This window comes from Schistocerca americana, chromosome 3 (genome assembly GCF_021461395.2).
Source record: "Schistocerca americana isolate TAMUIC-IGC-003095 chromosome 3, iqSchAmer2.1, whole genome shotgun sequence".
Lineage (NCBI taxonomy): Eukaryota > Metazoa > Arthropoda > Insecta > Orthoptera > Acrididae > Schistocerca > Schistocerca americana.
In genome coordinates this window covers 379662907-379679102 of record NC_060121.1, presented here as the reverse complement: position 1 = coordinate 379679102, position 16196 = coordinate 379662907, and the positions used below count along the sequence as shown (strand labels likewise).

General features: G+C 44.9%; 1 protein-coding gene and 1 pseudogene across 1 annotated transcript in view; both read left to right on the top strand.

Moving 5' to 3' along the window:
- Positions 1-16196, top strand: part of LOC124605496 (breast cancer anti-estrogen resistance protein 1) — a 549172-nt gene that overhangs the window by 79421 nt on the left and 453555 nt on the right. The window lies entirely within an intron of this gene.
- Positions 10800-10917, top strand: LOC124607895 (annotated as a pseudogene).

Here is a 16196-nt window from a genome sequence, read left to right as displayed (position 1 = left end):
GCTCTACTGGTTCAGTTGCCCACTGTGCATTGATCAGTAGGATGATAAGACATATAGAGGTGATCGTGGATACAGGTCGCAAGCTCATATTTTTGTGGTTATCTTATAATGGGAATTAGTATTTCGAAACAGGGCAAACCATGAGGAACGATTCGAATAAAGTCGCTGCAGGGGCATTAAATTTCATATCCAGTTATCCACAGCTGCAGTATAAATAACAATATCATCTTTGTGTTTTTTTTATTTTTTTTTTTATTCACCAAACAATAGAGAAAGAAATAGGAAAGAGCGGTGCCACGAGCGCTTTTGCAGGAGACAACATGCTGCGCACATGCACTGGTATTACACTACATCCTCATAAAGAATATTGAGCACGCTTGGTTTGAAACGCACTGGCACAGTCACGTTTACACTAAATAATTGGCGCCAGTGACTGATCCTGCGGTGCATCATGTCACACAAGGAAAAACGCAGTCTGGGTTCCTGACACAAATGGTTCAAATGGCTGTGAGCACTATGGGACTTAACATCGGAGGTCATCGATCCCCTAGAACTTAGAACTACTTAAACCTAACCAACCTAAGGACATCACACACGTTCATGCCCGACGCAGGATTCGAACCTGCGACCGTAGCAGCAGCGCGGTTCCGGACTGAAGCGCTCAGAACCGCTCGGTCACAGCGGCCAGCTGTCCGTTTCCAAATGAAGTAAGAAGATCGTAGCGTTGTTGTTTTGCATGTTGGTATTCCGCTTGCTATGGGTGTATTTGTCTTTTGTCATTTTTCATTTGTAGTTCACAGCTGCCAATTGAGTTTATGGGTTGCCATTTTGTCATTTGGAACGAGTGAGTAGGGCTGTGGATGCTAGAAAATGGAGTGCCTAGAACCGCCCGGCCACAGCGGCCGGCTTCCTGACACAAGAAATGATTTTGAGAAGATATCTGTGTTACATAGTGGTGCAAAGAGGACTCTCATTTATTGAGATCGAGTATTTCTGCTGTCGTTCAGACATTGGTGCTGAAGAAAGAGTGCAATGACTGGTCAGGCGGTAGCGCTAACAGAGGCTTGACCGCACCTATCCGTGATAATTGTTCGTAGACGGAAATGGTGTGGTCAAAAGCACGAACGTCACGGTTGATTCACACACACGCGTTCGTCACCAGTTTCATCCGCGTGAGTTTTCACATGAAAGTCTTCCACTAATAGTATCACTATAATCAAGAATTAGTTGAACTAATGATTATTCGAGTTACTTTATAAGTTCCAGAGGAAGCGCTTTTCTAAATATATCTGTAGTGTATGAAGATATGCTGATAGTGTATGAAGATATGCTGACAACTTCTTACAGACTGCAGATGTGTGTGTTCAGTTTAGTCGTAGGGATGATCTAAAATTATACCCACTTGCTTTGCACAAGAAGAAAAGTTAGTTCTACGCCGTTAAGATTAAAGGTACCTGTAGGGTGCAAAAATTTTTGTGAGCAACTAACGTTGAGTGTGTTATAGGTGGCCGGCCGCAGTGACCGAGCGGTTCTAGGTGCTTCAGTCTGGAACCGCGCGACCGCCACGGTCGCAGGTTCGAATCCTGCCTCGGGCATGGATGGGTATGATGTCCTTAGGTTAGTTAGGTTTAAGTAGTTCTAAGTTCTAGGGGACTGATGACCTCAGCTGTTAAGTCCCATAGCGCTCAGAGCCATTTGAACCATTTGTTATAGGTGGATTAAATTTGAAACCTATTTCCTGTGTTCAGGATAACGCAAGTACATTGTCGTTTGTATTGTGGATGTCTGAGCGTAATTTGGATTGCACAGTTTGGATTGCACTGGCGGATTACTGTATGTCGTTATCGTATGGGTGATATCTGCAATGGGAGAACAACTGACATATCATTAACATGTGAGGAAAGTAATGCACCCAGTGCTGATACCTGTGGGACACCTGATACTACTCTCTATTGCGAAGTTTTTACTCGTATCGCTACACAATTAAAAAAATGAGCGGAACCATTGTACGGGACTTGAATAAAAGTTTTCGCTTGTGAATTTTGCAAGTAGAATATCAACGCCGAGAGCGTCGAAAGGCTCGCTTAAGACCAAAAACCAAATAAGCTACCTGTTGTTTATGCAAATCTCTCATCATTCACTGATCACCTGCAAGCCTCTCCGAATTTCGCAACAAAATTTCCAACGCCTTATACTCGACTGGATGTTCTGCGAAGAGCGTCATCGTGTAATAAAGGAATAAGGCAAAGACAGGCGTAAGAAGGGCGAACAGCGTGTACGATGGTTGGAACTTAAATAGTGGCAACTATTTATTTACAGTTCGTACAAAATAGATGCGTGTGTAAACGTTTTACTGACCTTCAAAGTAGTCACCAGCATTGTGTATAACTAGTTGCCACGATGTGGAAGTCGTAGGATACCCTTAGCAGTGCCAGTTGTGTTGATAGTTCGAGCGGCGCGGTCTACTGCCCGACGAATTTGTAGCAGTTCTGAAGCGAATGCCGTGAAGTGTTTCCTTCAGTTTAGAAATCGAGTTGAACTTACGAGGGGAGTCAGGGGAGTGCAGTAAGTGGTATATCGCTTAGCAGCCCCATCAGTCAAACAAATCAGTAACAGCTTGCACTGTACGTGCTTGGCATTGTCCTGCAAAATGATGGTCAGGTCCTGCCGAAAGTGTCATCACTTCTGCCTCTATACTGTTCATTTTTGCAACACAACCTACGGCCAGCTTAGAGACACAAGTGATGACACTTTCTGCAGGACCTCACCATCATTTTGCAGGACAATGCTCAAGCACGTACAGTGCAAGCTGTTACTGATTTGTTTGACTGATGTGGCTGCTAAGTGCTATACCACCTACTGCACTCCCCTGACTTAAGCCCTCGTGAGGTCAACTCGATTTCTAAACTGATGAAAATGCTTGACGGCATTCGCTTCTGAACTGCTATAAATTCGTCGGGCAGTAGACCGTGCCGCTCGAACTGTCAACACAACTGGCACTGTTAATAGTATCCTGCGACTTCCACATCGCTGGCAATGGGTTATACACAATGCTGGTGACTACTTTGAAGGTCAGTAAAATTTTGAAACACGTACCTATTTTGTACGAGCTGTAAATAAATAGTCGCCCCTATTAAAGTTCCAACCCTCTTAGAAACGCCTGGCTCTGCCGTGTATCGACGTTAGCGGCAGCGCTTTCCTCCTGCTGTCGCAGTGCGTGGGGGAGCCCGTAGGAGGCTGGTGATAGGAATCTGCGGGCAGCCCCGTCGATCTGTGCTGTGTGGGTCCAGAGGCCGGACGGGCGGCGTGACCTTGGCTACCTGCGGCAAGGACACCGGCCTTATCTGCGGCGCGAGTCAACGGCCGGACAACAGTGACGCTCTGTGCCCGCAGCTGCCGCTCGCCGCCTTCGCGCTCATCTGTGAATTGTGCTGCGAAGAAAGCCGAGTCCGCCCGCGAGGCAGTGGAATGTTTTGTCTGCGCTCACTCTGTAAGCATCGGAAAGAGTATACCAGAGGGTTCTACTCGGAAACTTGCGACAGTTTTCGAATCTAACGTGGGAAGTGTACCAAACAACAAATGACGATCATGAAATGCATATTTGACCGTCAGCTGTTGTACTTTAAACGTTAAAATGCATACAATCAGGACTGTATATACTGCCCTGTTAAGTGGTGTCATTACTGAGTACAACATATATGCCCTGTCTAGAACTTACCGTATTGGAATTTATTACATATTATAACACCTGAGATGTATCCATTATCAAATAATAGGGATCTACATCTACAAAACAAGGATAATGGAATGTAGTCGAATTAAGTCGGGTGATGCTGAGGGAATTAGATTAGGAAATGAGACACTTAAAGTAGTAAAGGAGTTTTGCTATTTGGGGAGCAAATAACTGATGTTGGTCGAAGTAGAGAGGATATAAAATGCAATGGCAAGGAAAGCGTTTCTCAAGAAGAGAAATTTGTCAACATCAGGTATAGATTTAAGTGTCAGGAAGTCGTTTCTGAAAGTATATGTATGGAGTGTAGCCATGTATGGAAGTGAAACATGGACGATAACTAGTTTGGACAAGAAGAGAATATAAGCTTTCGAAATGTGGTGCTACAGAAGAATGCTGAAGATAAGGTGGGTAGACCACATAACTAATGAGGAGGTACTGAATAGGATTGGGGAGAAGAGGAGTTTGTGGCACAACTTGATTAGAAGAAGGGATCGGTTGGTAGGACATGTTCTGAGGCATCAAGGGATCACAAATTTAGTATTGGAGGGCAGCGTGGAGGGTAAAAATCGTAGAGCGAGACCAAGAGATGAATACACTAAACAGATTCAGAAGGATGTAGGTTGCAGTAGGTACTGGGAGATGAAGAAGCTTGCACAGGAGAGAGTAGCGTGGAGAGCTGCATCAAACCAGTCTCAGGACTGAAGACCACAACAACAACAACAAGAACATCTACATCTACATGGATACTCTGCAAATCACATTTAAGTGCCTGGCAGAGGGTTTATCGAACCACCGCCACAATTCTCTATTATTCCAATCTCGTGTAGCGCACGGAGCCGGCCGCGGTGGCCATGCGGTTCTAGGCGCTCAGTCCGGAACCGCGCGACTGCTACGGTCGCAGGTTCGAATCCTGCCTCGGGCATGGATGTGTGTGATGTCCTTAGGTTAGTTAGGTTTACGTAGTTCTAAGTTCTAGGGGACTGATGACCACAGATATTAAGCCCCATAGTGCTCAGAGCCATTTTTTAGCGCACGGAAAGAACGAACACCTATACCTTTCCGTACGAGCTCTGATTTCCATTATTTTGTCGTGGTGATCGTTCCTCCCTACGTAGGTCGGTGACAACAAAATATTTTCGCATTCGGAGGAGAAAGTTGGTGATTGTAATTTCGTGAGAAGATTCCGTCGCAACGAAAAACGCCTTTCTCTTAATGATGTCCAGCCCAAATCCTGTATCATTTCTGTGACACTCTCTCCCATGTTTCGCGATAATACAACACGTGCTGCCCTTCTTTGAACTTTTTCGATGTACTCCGTCAGTCCTATCTGGTAAGGATAGCAGTTGGGTTGGTTGGGTTGTTTGGGGAAGGAGACCAGACAGCGAGGTCATCGGTCTCATCGGATTATGGAAGGACGGGGTAGGAAGTCGGCCGTGCCCTTTCAAAGGAACCATCCCGCCATTTGCCTGGAGCGATTTAGGGAAATCACGGAAAACCTAAATCAGGATGGCCGGACGTGAGAGTGAACCGTTGTCGTCCCGAATGCGAGTCCAGTGTGCTAGTCACTGCGCCACCTCGCTCGGTGCCCGCGCAGCAGTATTGTAAAAAGGACGGACAAGCGTAGTGTAGGCAGTCTCCTTAGTAGATGTGTTTACTTGCACCGGTTTTAACCTTATATCCATTGATGGCTGTCTAATGCCGAAACTGGTTGACGCGTATGGTTTTCAGTAAAACAGCTGGTGGTCTAGTATGCGTTTCATGATTTACTTGAAGGGTGGTAACCATTACCTAACAAAAATGTTTAAAATAATTTTCAGTTGAAAAATTTATTGAAAGCATTCTGCGCAAATAAACTGGGAACGGAAACTATGCTCACATTTTCAAAAACCTCAAGTTTTAAAATACAAAGAAAGATCCCCGTTGTGCGCGAGAACAATAGAGGAAACAATTTGTTTGTACTACTACGAGTTATTTATTTTTTTATGTAATATGTAACAACGTGTTTCGAGCATATTTTTTTGTATAGTAAGTCTTGTTTTATTACATGCATATGAATGAAAAGTTACTGACAGAATCCAAAATAAACTATTTGATAATTTACAAATTATTCTGATGTAATATTGACACAGTCGCTTCTTGTGCGAAACCGGGGCGGCAGGCACAGCGAGGAAGACATCCACTGTTGTGATGCTGGGCTACAGGGGTCCGACACAAGCAGTTTCATCATCAACAAGATTCAGTCCAACATCGCAGTAACAGCGGATGTCACTTTGTCGCCCTGCCTCCCGCTCCATTGTATCACAAAAAGTGATTGTGTGAAGATTACATGAGACATAGTTTGTAAATTGTCAAATTGTTCGTTTTAGAGTGTTTCAGTATAGCTTTTCTTGTCATATGCACTCAATAAAAATGCCTGATGATGAGCAAAACATGCTTGAAACGAGCAAGAATGTGTTAAGTAAATGATGTGACGGGTGGCAGTGCAAAGCAAGTAATTTATTCATAGAGTCGCGGTACTAACACTTAGTCGGTATGTTCGAATAAATAAATTTCCTTCATACAGAAAACCTTCTGTCCACAAATAAGCTCAGTTTTAGGAAGCATCGGTCGTGCGAAATTCATCTTTCCCTTTTCTCGCACGATACCCTGCTATCCATGGATAAAGGACAACGAGCAGAGTCTATATTCCTAAATTTACGGAAATCCTTTGACACAGTGGCACAGTGCAGACTGATAACGAAAGTCCGAGCATATGGAATAGGTTCTCAACTGTGAGAGTTGCTCGAAGACTTTTTAAGTAATAGAACCCAGAACGTTGTCCCGGGCGGCGAGTGTTCTTTAGAGAGAAGGGTATCGTCAGTAGTGCACCGGGGAAGCGTGGCAGCACTGCTCTGTTCCCTTTATTCATAAACGATCTCACGGAGAGGGTGAGCAGCAATCTGCGACTGTTTGCTGATGATGCTGTACTATACCGGAAATTATCGTCATTGAGTGACTGTAGAAGAGACACAGAACGACTTGGACAGCATTTCTAATGGTGTGATGAATGGCAGGTTGCCTTAAATGTAATTTAATGCAAACCAGTGCGAAAAACAAACCTCTGATGCCAGATTACAGCATTGGTCGTGTGTTGCTTGGTACTATCACGTCGATTAAACAGATGGTTCGATGAAACCTCTGCCAGGCACTTAAATGTGATTTGCAGAGTATCCATGTAGATGTAGACATCTATGTTGCGCAAAACGATATGAAATGGAATGAACGCGCGACCGCTACAGTCGCATGTTCGAATCCTGCCTCGGGCATGGGTGTGTGTGAAGTCCTTAGGTTAGTTAGGTTTAAGTAGTTCTAAGTGTAGGGGACTGATGACCTCAGAAGTTAAGTCCCATAGTGCTCAGAGCCACTTGAGCCATTTTTGAAATGGAATGACTTCATAGTAGGGAAGGCGAATGGTCGACTTCAGTTTGTTGGGAGAATTCTACCAAATTGTTGCTCATCTACAAAGGATCGCAAACACAACGCTTGTGAGGGGCAATCTTGGGTACTGCTCGAGTGTTTGGGATCCTCATCATGTCGATTTAAAGGAAGAAATCGAAGCTATTAAGAGACGTGATACTAGATTTGTGAGCGGTATGTTCCGCCAGCACGGAAATGCTCCGTGAACTCAAATGGGAATCCCTGGAGGGAGAGAGACGTTCTTTTGGCGAACCATACGTGGAGAAGCGGTATTTGCGACAGAACGCAGAACGATTCTACTGCCACCATCTTACACCTAACGTAAGGACGGCAAAGACATGATAAAAGAAATCAGGTCTCGGGCGGAAGCAAATAGGCAGTCGTTTATCCCTCCTTCCATTTGCCAGTGGAGCAGGTGAAATCTACATCTACATCTACATTTATACTCCGCAAGCCACCCAACGGTGTGTGGCTGAGGGCACTTTATGTGCCACTGTCATTACCTCCCTTTCCTGTTCCAGTCGCGTATGGTTCACGGGAAGAACGACTGTCTGAAAGCCTCCGTGCGCGCTCTAATCTCTCTAATTTTACATTCGTGATCTCCTCGGGAGGTATAAGTTGGGGGAAGCAATATATTCGATACCTCATCCAGAAACACACCCTCTCGAAACCTGGCGAGCAAGCTACATCGCGATGCAGAGCGCCTCTCTTGCAGAGTCTACCACTTGAGTTTGTTAAACATCTCCGTAACGCTATCACGGTTACCAAATAACCCTGTGACGAAACGCGCCGCTCTTCTTTGGATCTTCTCTATCTCCTCCGTCAACCCGATCTGGTGCGGATCCCACACTGATGAGCAATACTCAAGTATAGGTCAAACGAGTGTTTTGTAAGCCACCTCCTTTGTTGATGGACTACACTTTCTAAGGACTGTCCCAATGAATCTCAACCTGGTACCCGCCTTACCAACAATTAATTTTATATGATCATTCCACTTCAAATCGTTCCGCACGCATACTCCCAGATATTTTACAGAAGTAACTGCTACCAGTGTTTGTTCCGCTATCATATAATCATACAATAAAGGAGCCTACTTTCTATGTATTCGCAATACATTACATTTGTCTATGTTAAGGGTCAGTTGCCACTTCCTGCACCAAGTGTCTGCCCGCTGCAGATCTTCCTGCATTTCGTTACAATTTTCTAATGCTGCAACTTCTCTGTATGCTACAGCATCATCCGCGAAAAGCCGCATGGGACTTCCGACACTATCTACTAGGTCATTTATATATATATTGTGAAAAGCAATGGTCCCATAACACTCCCCTGTGGCACGCCAGAGGTTACTTTAACGTCTGTAGACGTCTCTCCATTGATAACAACATGCTGTGTTCTGTTTGTTAAAAACTCTTCAATCCAGCCACACAGCTGGTCTGATATTCCGTAGGCTCTTACTTTGTTTATCAGGCGACAGTGCGGAACTGTATCGAACGCCTTCCGGAAGTCAAAAAAAATAGCATCTACCTGGGAGCCTGTATCTAATATTTTCTGGATCTCATGAACAAATAAAGCGAGTTGGGTCTCACACGATCGCCGTTTCCGGAGTCCATGTTGATTCCTACATAGTAGATTCTGGGTTTCCAAAAACGACATGATACTCGAGCAAAAAACATGTTCTAAAATTCTACAACAGATCGACGTCAGAGATATAGGTGTATAGTTTTGCGCATCTGCTCGACGACCCTTCTTGAAGACTGGGACTATCTGTGCTCTTTTCCAATCATTTGGAACCTTCCGTTCCTCTAGAGACTTGCGGTACACGGCTGTTAGAAGGGGGGCAAGTTCTTTCGCGTACTCTGTGTAGAATCGAATTGGTATCCCGTCAGGTCCAGTGGACTTTCCTCTGTTGAGTGATTCCAGTTGCTTTTCTATTCCTTGGACACTTATTTCGATGTCAGCCATTTTTTCGTTTGTGCGAGGATTTAGAGGAGGAACTGCAGTGCGGTCTTCCTCTGTGAAACAGCTTTGGAAAAAGGTGTTTAGTATTTCAGCTTTACGCGTGTCATCCTCTGTTTCAATGCCATCATCATCCCGGAGTGTCTGGATATGCTGTTTCGAGCCACTTACTGATTTAACGTAAGACCAGAACTTCCTAGGATTTTCTGTCAAGTCGGTACATAGAATTTTACTTTCGAATTCACTGAACGCTTCACGCATAGTCCTCCTTACGCTAACTTTGACATCGTTTAGCTTCTGTTTGTCTGAGAGGTTTTGGCTGCGTTTAAACTGGGAGTGAAGCTCTCTTTGCTTTCGCAGTAGTTTCCTAACTTTGTTGTTGTACCACGGTGGGTTTTTCCCGTCCCTCATAGTTTTACTCGGCACGTACCTGTCTAAAACGCATTTTACGATTGCCTTGAACTTTCTCCATAAACACTCAACATTATCAGTGTCGGAACAGAAATTTTCGTTTTGATCTGTTAGGTAGTCTGAAATCTGCCTTCTATTACTCTTGCTAAACAGATAAACCTTCCTCCCTTTTTTTATATTCCTATTAACTTCCATATTCAGGGATGCTGCAACGGCCTTATGGTCACTGATTCCCTGTTCTGCACATACAGAGTCGAAAAGTTCGGGTCTATTTGTTATCAGTAGGTCCAAGATGTTATCTCCACGAGTCGGTTCTCTGTTTAATTGCTCGTGGTAATTTTCGGATAGTGCACTCAGTATAATGTCACTCGATGCTCTGTCCCTACCACCCGTCCTAAACATCTGAGTGTCCCAGTCTATATCTGGTAAATTGAAATCTCCACCTAAGACTATGACATGCTGAGAAAATTTATGTGAAACGTATTCCAAATTTTCTCTCAGTTGTTCTGCCACTAATGCTGCTGAGTCGGGAGGTCGATAAAAGGAGCCAATTATTAACCTAGCTCGGTTGTTGAGTGTAACCTCCACCCATAATAATTCACAGGAACTATCCACTTCTACTTCACTACAGGATAAACTACTACTAACAGCGACGAACACTCCACCACCGGTTGCATGCAATCGATCCTTTCTAAACACCGTCTGTACCTTTGTAAAAATTTGGGCAGAATTTATCTCTGGCTTCAGCCAGCTTTCTGTACCTATTACGATTTCAGCTTCGGTGCTTTCTATCAGTGCTTGAAGTTCCGGTACTTTACCAACGCAGCTTCGACAGTTTACAATTACAATACCGATTGCTGCTTGGTCCCCACATGTCCTGACTTTGCCCCGCAGTGGTACAAGTTAACCTTCCCAACCTCAACCATCCTCTGTATGCTGGCTTGTGAAATATGTCTGTAGATGTAGGTATGTTCACCAGAAAAATGATGGGTACGACACGGGAATTTACGAGTAATATGGATGGCCAAACACTTTTACTGCTCGCTGATTTCCGAGGGACATTTGATAGCATACAGTGACAGACACTTCCAAGAATTTAAAATACCATTAAAGTAGTCAGATTTGTTACAATGTGTGTAAAAGAAAACGTCTGCCGATAGAGATATCAATGGGAGAATATGAGACAAAGGGACGTCATTTTACCTGCTGTATATTATTTACCCTCATCCTTGACATAGTTGATGGCAACGGCCTTGCTGCAGTGGATACACCGGTTCCCGTCAGATCACCGAAGTTAAGCGCTGTCGGGCGTGGCCGGTACTTGGATGGGTGACCATCCGGGCCGCCATGCGCTGTTACCATTTTTCGGGGTGCACTCAGCCTCGTGATGGCAATTGAGAAGCTACTCGACCGAACAGTAGCGGCTCTTGTCAAAGAAAGCCATCGTAACGATTAGGAGAGCGGTGTGCTGACCACACGCCCATCTTATCCGCATCATCATCTGAGGATGACACGGCGGTCGGATGGTCCCGATGGCCCACTTGTGGCCTGAAGACGGAGTGCTTTTTGACATAGTAGGTAGAGGAGTTGCTAAATCTTACTGCAAGCGAATTGAACTGCAGGGTCTATACATTCCTATAATCGCCTACACAGATGGTTGGTTGGTTGGTTTGGGGGGAGGGGACCAAGGAGCGAAGTCATCAGTCCCATCGGATTAGAGAAGGATGGGGAACGAAATCGGCCGAGCCCTTTCAGAGGAACCATCCAGATATTTGCCGTAAGTGATTTAGGGAAATCAGGGGAAACATAAATCAGGATAGTCGGACGCGGGTTTGAACCGTCGTGCTCTCGAATGCGAGACGAGTGTGATAACCATTGCGCCACCTCGCTCGGTGCCGACACAGATGATGTAGCATTATTAAGCAATTCCACAACAGATGAAATTAATATAAAACAGAACTGTTATTGAGTTGCTGAGAAAACAAGACTGTGTGTCAATGAGGAAAAGACAAAATACCTGATGATAAGAAAGAAAACCTACAATAGCCAGTTCAGAAGAATATCCCTTCCGCTGTGTTATTAGCCGTCTGATAAATATTGCCTTACCACTAAAATTCATCAGTTTTGTTCAATTTCATTGTTCTTTGTCTGTGTCTCTATGGCCCCCTTCACTTTCGTTTTTTCGTGTACAGCAACAGAGCCGAAAAAGAAATTCTAGTGGAACATGTATTCAGACACCACATCCATGCTTTAAGCAAGGAACGAACGAGAAAACGCTATTTTTACCGAATAAAGTGAAACGTATATCGGTAGTTGCATCCATAGGTGCCGAATTCAAAATGAAATGGTTGAAATGGCTCTAAGCACTTTGGGACTTAATATCTGAGGTCATAGTCCCCTAGACTTAGAACTGCTTAAACCTAACTAACCTAAGGAAACCACACACATCCATGCGAGAGGCAGGATTCAAACCTGCGAACGTAGCAGCAGCGCGGTTGCGGACCGGAGCGCCTAGAATCGCTCGGCCACAGCGGCTGCAGAATTCATAAACTATTGATACAGCAGATAATGAAACTGTGCACATATAAATGGAGAATTTAATCAGTTTTACTTCTGAAGAGGCAATGCACGGAGCGGGCGAGACGATAGTACGCGTACTCGTACTTACGTTGACCGAATTTCTTCAAGCCTGTCTTACAAGGGGAGGCCGCCAGTTGTGAAATTCAGATTCGATTCATACTGCGCATAATAAAAGCTCATGGCCAGAGGTGTAATGTGGCAAAGCACCAAGATGATTAATGAATTGCTTATGCATGTTGGTGAAGGCGGCTCGCTCTCCAATTGTACCGCCTCCATTTTTCCGTTTTTTTAACAGGGTGTACCAAAACTCTCCCGTCCGCACTGATTTTCGACGATGTTATAAGTTGCGCTAGGGACCGCATCTACGTTCTTTCGAAGTTAGCAGGCAACTACGCTGTTATGCGGCGGCTCGTTTCGGCCCATTCAACATCTGTCCTTCAAGTGTAACGAGCGAGTAACGGAGTTTATATTTCATACCTGCCACAGCGAATTTGTGTTCGTGGGGTCTCATTTCTAATTCGAATGTTTGACTTACGTTATACGTATTCGTTTCGGAGTATCGTTTCTACGTCTTCCGTTAACTATACGTGGTTAACATTATGAAGACAATTAATAACATTTGTGAAATACAACTTTGTTTGCGGAAAGCATAATGATGTTTGAAGTCGCCAGTTCTGAATTACAAAAAACAAATACTAAAAAAAAAAAAAAAAGTTGTATGGTGCGAGATTCGATCCGGCGACCTTCGGATTACAAACCCGAGCGCTTACCGCTGAGCCACGACGCTGTGGAAAATTATTAACCGTATAGAGTATTTCACCGCAACTGTTTCTTTTAACTGTCGATTTTCTCGACAACGGCTGAGAAGTGCATCTTGGTGCTTTGCCACATTACACATCTGGCCATGAGCTTTTATTATGCGCAGTATGAATCGAATCTGAATTTCACAATTGGCGGCCTCCCCTTGTTAGTTAGATCGCTGTCACAATTACATATATGAAACTGTTTTTAGAATGGAGCGTGTTATTCTGTTTTTGCACATGTCACAATGTACAGCCGACTTGGTCTCACAGTTCATGTTGCACACATTTTTCTCAGCACCCTTTGTTGTAGCTACCGTCAAGGTAGCTGACAGTTTAAAAAATTTAAGGAGTGTCTGCACAAGAGACTCAGCAGAAAACATGGTTCTGGATGGCTAAACACAGGTAAGGACCACAACTCTTGCCAAAAGCGTCCAGAACACCCTGATCAGATATGCTGAAAATGCAACACTATATTTTGTTCCTCTTGTGAGCAGTGTGGCAAGAAACTGTACGTTGACATACATCAGACGTAAGCATTACGTAAGAGGACTGGTGATCACGCGCACGTGGTCACGAACTGCACGGAAATAGAACAGGCTCCAGATGTGTGTCTGACAGCGACTCCAGTTATAGCAGAGTCTGGACAGGATAACGTACGCCTCTAAGGTAATTAGCAGCTGACTTTACTGCCACAGGAACGTTCACTTTCAACCGTGTCATTTATATTCTTCGCGTCTGTTAATTTCTGTTAACTTTGGGGAGCGAGCCTGTGGAAACTCGCTAAATAGATAGGGGAGCTTGAATGCAACTAAACCAGTTCTCAGTGGTAATTCATCGTATCGCTCTGGAGAATGACTATAGTTTCGAGTTTGTTAAGGAATCTCCAGTTCCTCTATAATAGTAAATGCGTAATTAATTTCAGATTCTTGCGAAGATGCTCTATTTACAATTTTACGTTGTTCTCAAGAAATCCTGTTGGGTACATTTAGAGGGATGGTTTTCCAGGAATACTGTTCCCGTCATGCACCTATGTCACATATACACCTATCACTTAAATTCCCGACCTCCGACAAAGACTTTAAAGCTCTCACATCCGAGTCAAATCGGATTATTTTCCCAGGTACATACAGTCTGTCGACGATAAGTTGGCCCGCGTGACCGCTACGGTCGCAGGTTCGAATCCTGCCTCGGGCATGGCTGTGTGTGATGTCCTTAGGTTAGTTAGGTTTAATTAGTTCTAAGTTCTAGGCGACTGATGACCTCAGAAGTTAAGTCGCATAGTGCTCAGATCCATTTGAACCATTTTGATAAGTTGGCAGATACAAATAAAACCATTGCGAGTTAAAAAACCTCAACGAATGTAAATGATCCAAACTTATGTACGTTGGACTGCAGAATCGAGACATTCTTTGCGGCAAGGACGTGTGGAGAGAAACGTACAATTATGGAATTATATGAAGATGGTATTTGTTCTTTCGGACAAGTCCGAAAGTACAGATACCATCTCCATATAAATAAGGCTTACCGGCTAAAGATGCCCTCACATTGCTCAAACTCTTACGGGAATTGGTAGATTGACTGCCGCGAGTAATGAGTATGGCGCGCAGGTACACTACAAATGAAGTGTGTGGACAGTAAGCTGGAAATGTGGGTCTCACGGGGAGAGTGCCAGAGATAAGTCTCCGCATTCGCACTATCCTCGGTGTCCTCGATGTCTCAGTCGGATAGAGCGTGTGCCATGTAAGCAGGAGATCCCGGGTTCGAGTCCCAATCGGGGCACACATTTCAACTCTCCCCTTTGATATTTATCAACGCCTGTAAGCAGCTAATGGTCTGGATTTCATTGTAGTTTCACTTGTAGAACTAGCCTGCCAGCGCACCACTGTTTGGCGGGCGGGGCGGCGCACATGATCGTCGATTGTCGGCAACTTCTCATTGTTCTCAGTGAAGAAGTATGGAAAATCTGAGTATAGGATTTCTAGCATAAAACAATGGAAACGCCCTACGCGCTAGACCTCGTTTAGTGAATGTTAACTCAGATTTATTAAAATCGATTTACACACATCAAAAAAAGTTTTGCATCTCCTCGGTTCCGAGAGTTCCGGAACCTGTACAGAAAATTGGAATAGAGATCAACATAAGCATCATTTCCGCCCTTTTAATTGCTCATGTTGTACCACCATATAGCGAGTCCTTCAGAGGTGGTGGTCCAGACTGTTGTACACACCATTACCTCTAATACCCAGTAACACGTCCTCTTGCACTGATGCACGCCTGTATTCGTCGTGGCATACCATCCACAAGTTCATCAAGGCACTGTTGGTGCAGATCGTCCTACTCCTCAACGACGATTTGGCGTACACCCCTCAGAGTGGTTGGTGGGTCAGTCGTCCATAAACAGCCATTTTCAACCTATCCCAGGCACGTTCGATAGGCTTCATGTCTGGAGAACATGCTGGCCACTCTATTCGGGCGATGTTGTTATCCTGAAGTAAGTCATTCACAAGCTGTGCGCGATGGGGACGTGAATTGTAGTCCATGAAGACGAATGCCTCGCCAATATACTGCCGAAATGGTTGCACTATCGGTCGGAGGATGGCATTCACGTATCGTATAGCCGTTATGGCGCCTTCCATGACCGCCAGCGGCGTACGCCGACCCCACATAATGCCACCCCAAAACAGCAAGGAACCTCCACCTTGCTGCACTCGCAGAACAGTGTGTCTAAATCGTTCAGCGTGACCGGGTTGCCTCCAACCACGTCTCCGATGATGGACTTGTTGAGGGCATATACGACACTCATCGGTGAAGAGAACGTGATGCCAATCCTGAGCGGTCCATTCGGCATGTTGTTGGGCCCATCTGTACCGCGCTGCATGGTGTCGTGGTTGCAAAGACGGACCACGCCATGGACATCGGGAGTGAAGTTGCGCATCATGCAGCCTATTGCGCACATTTTTAGTCATAACACGACGTCCTGTGGCTGCACGAAAAGCATTATTCAACATGGTGGCGTTGCTGTCGGGGTTCCTCGGAGCCATAATCCGTAGGTAGCGGTCATCCACTGCAGTAATAGCCCTTGGGCGGCCTGAGCGAGGCATGTCCGAACAACAACGCTTTGGTTTACTCCGAGACGCCTGGACACTTCCCTTGTTGAGAGTCCCTCCTGGCACAAAGTAACGATGAGGACGCGATCAAACTGCGGTATTGACCATCTAGGCATAGTTGAACTACAGACATTCCTGGTGGAATGACTG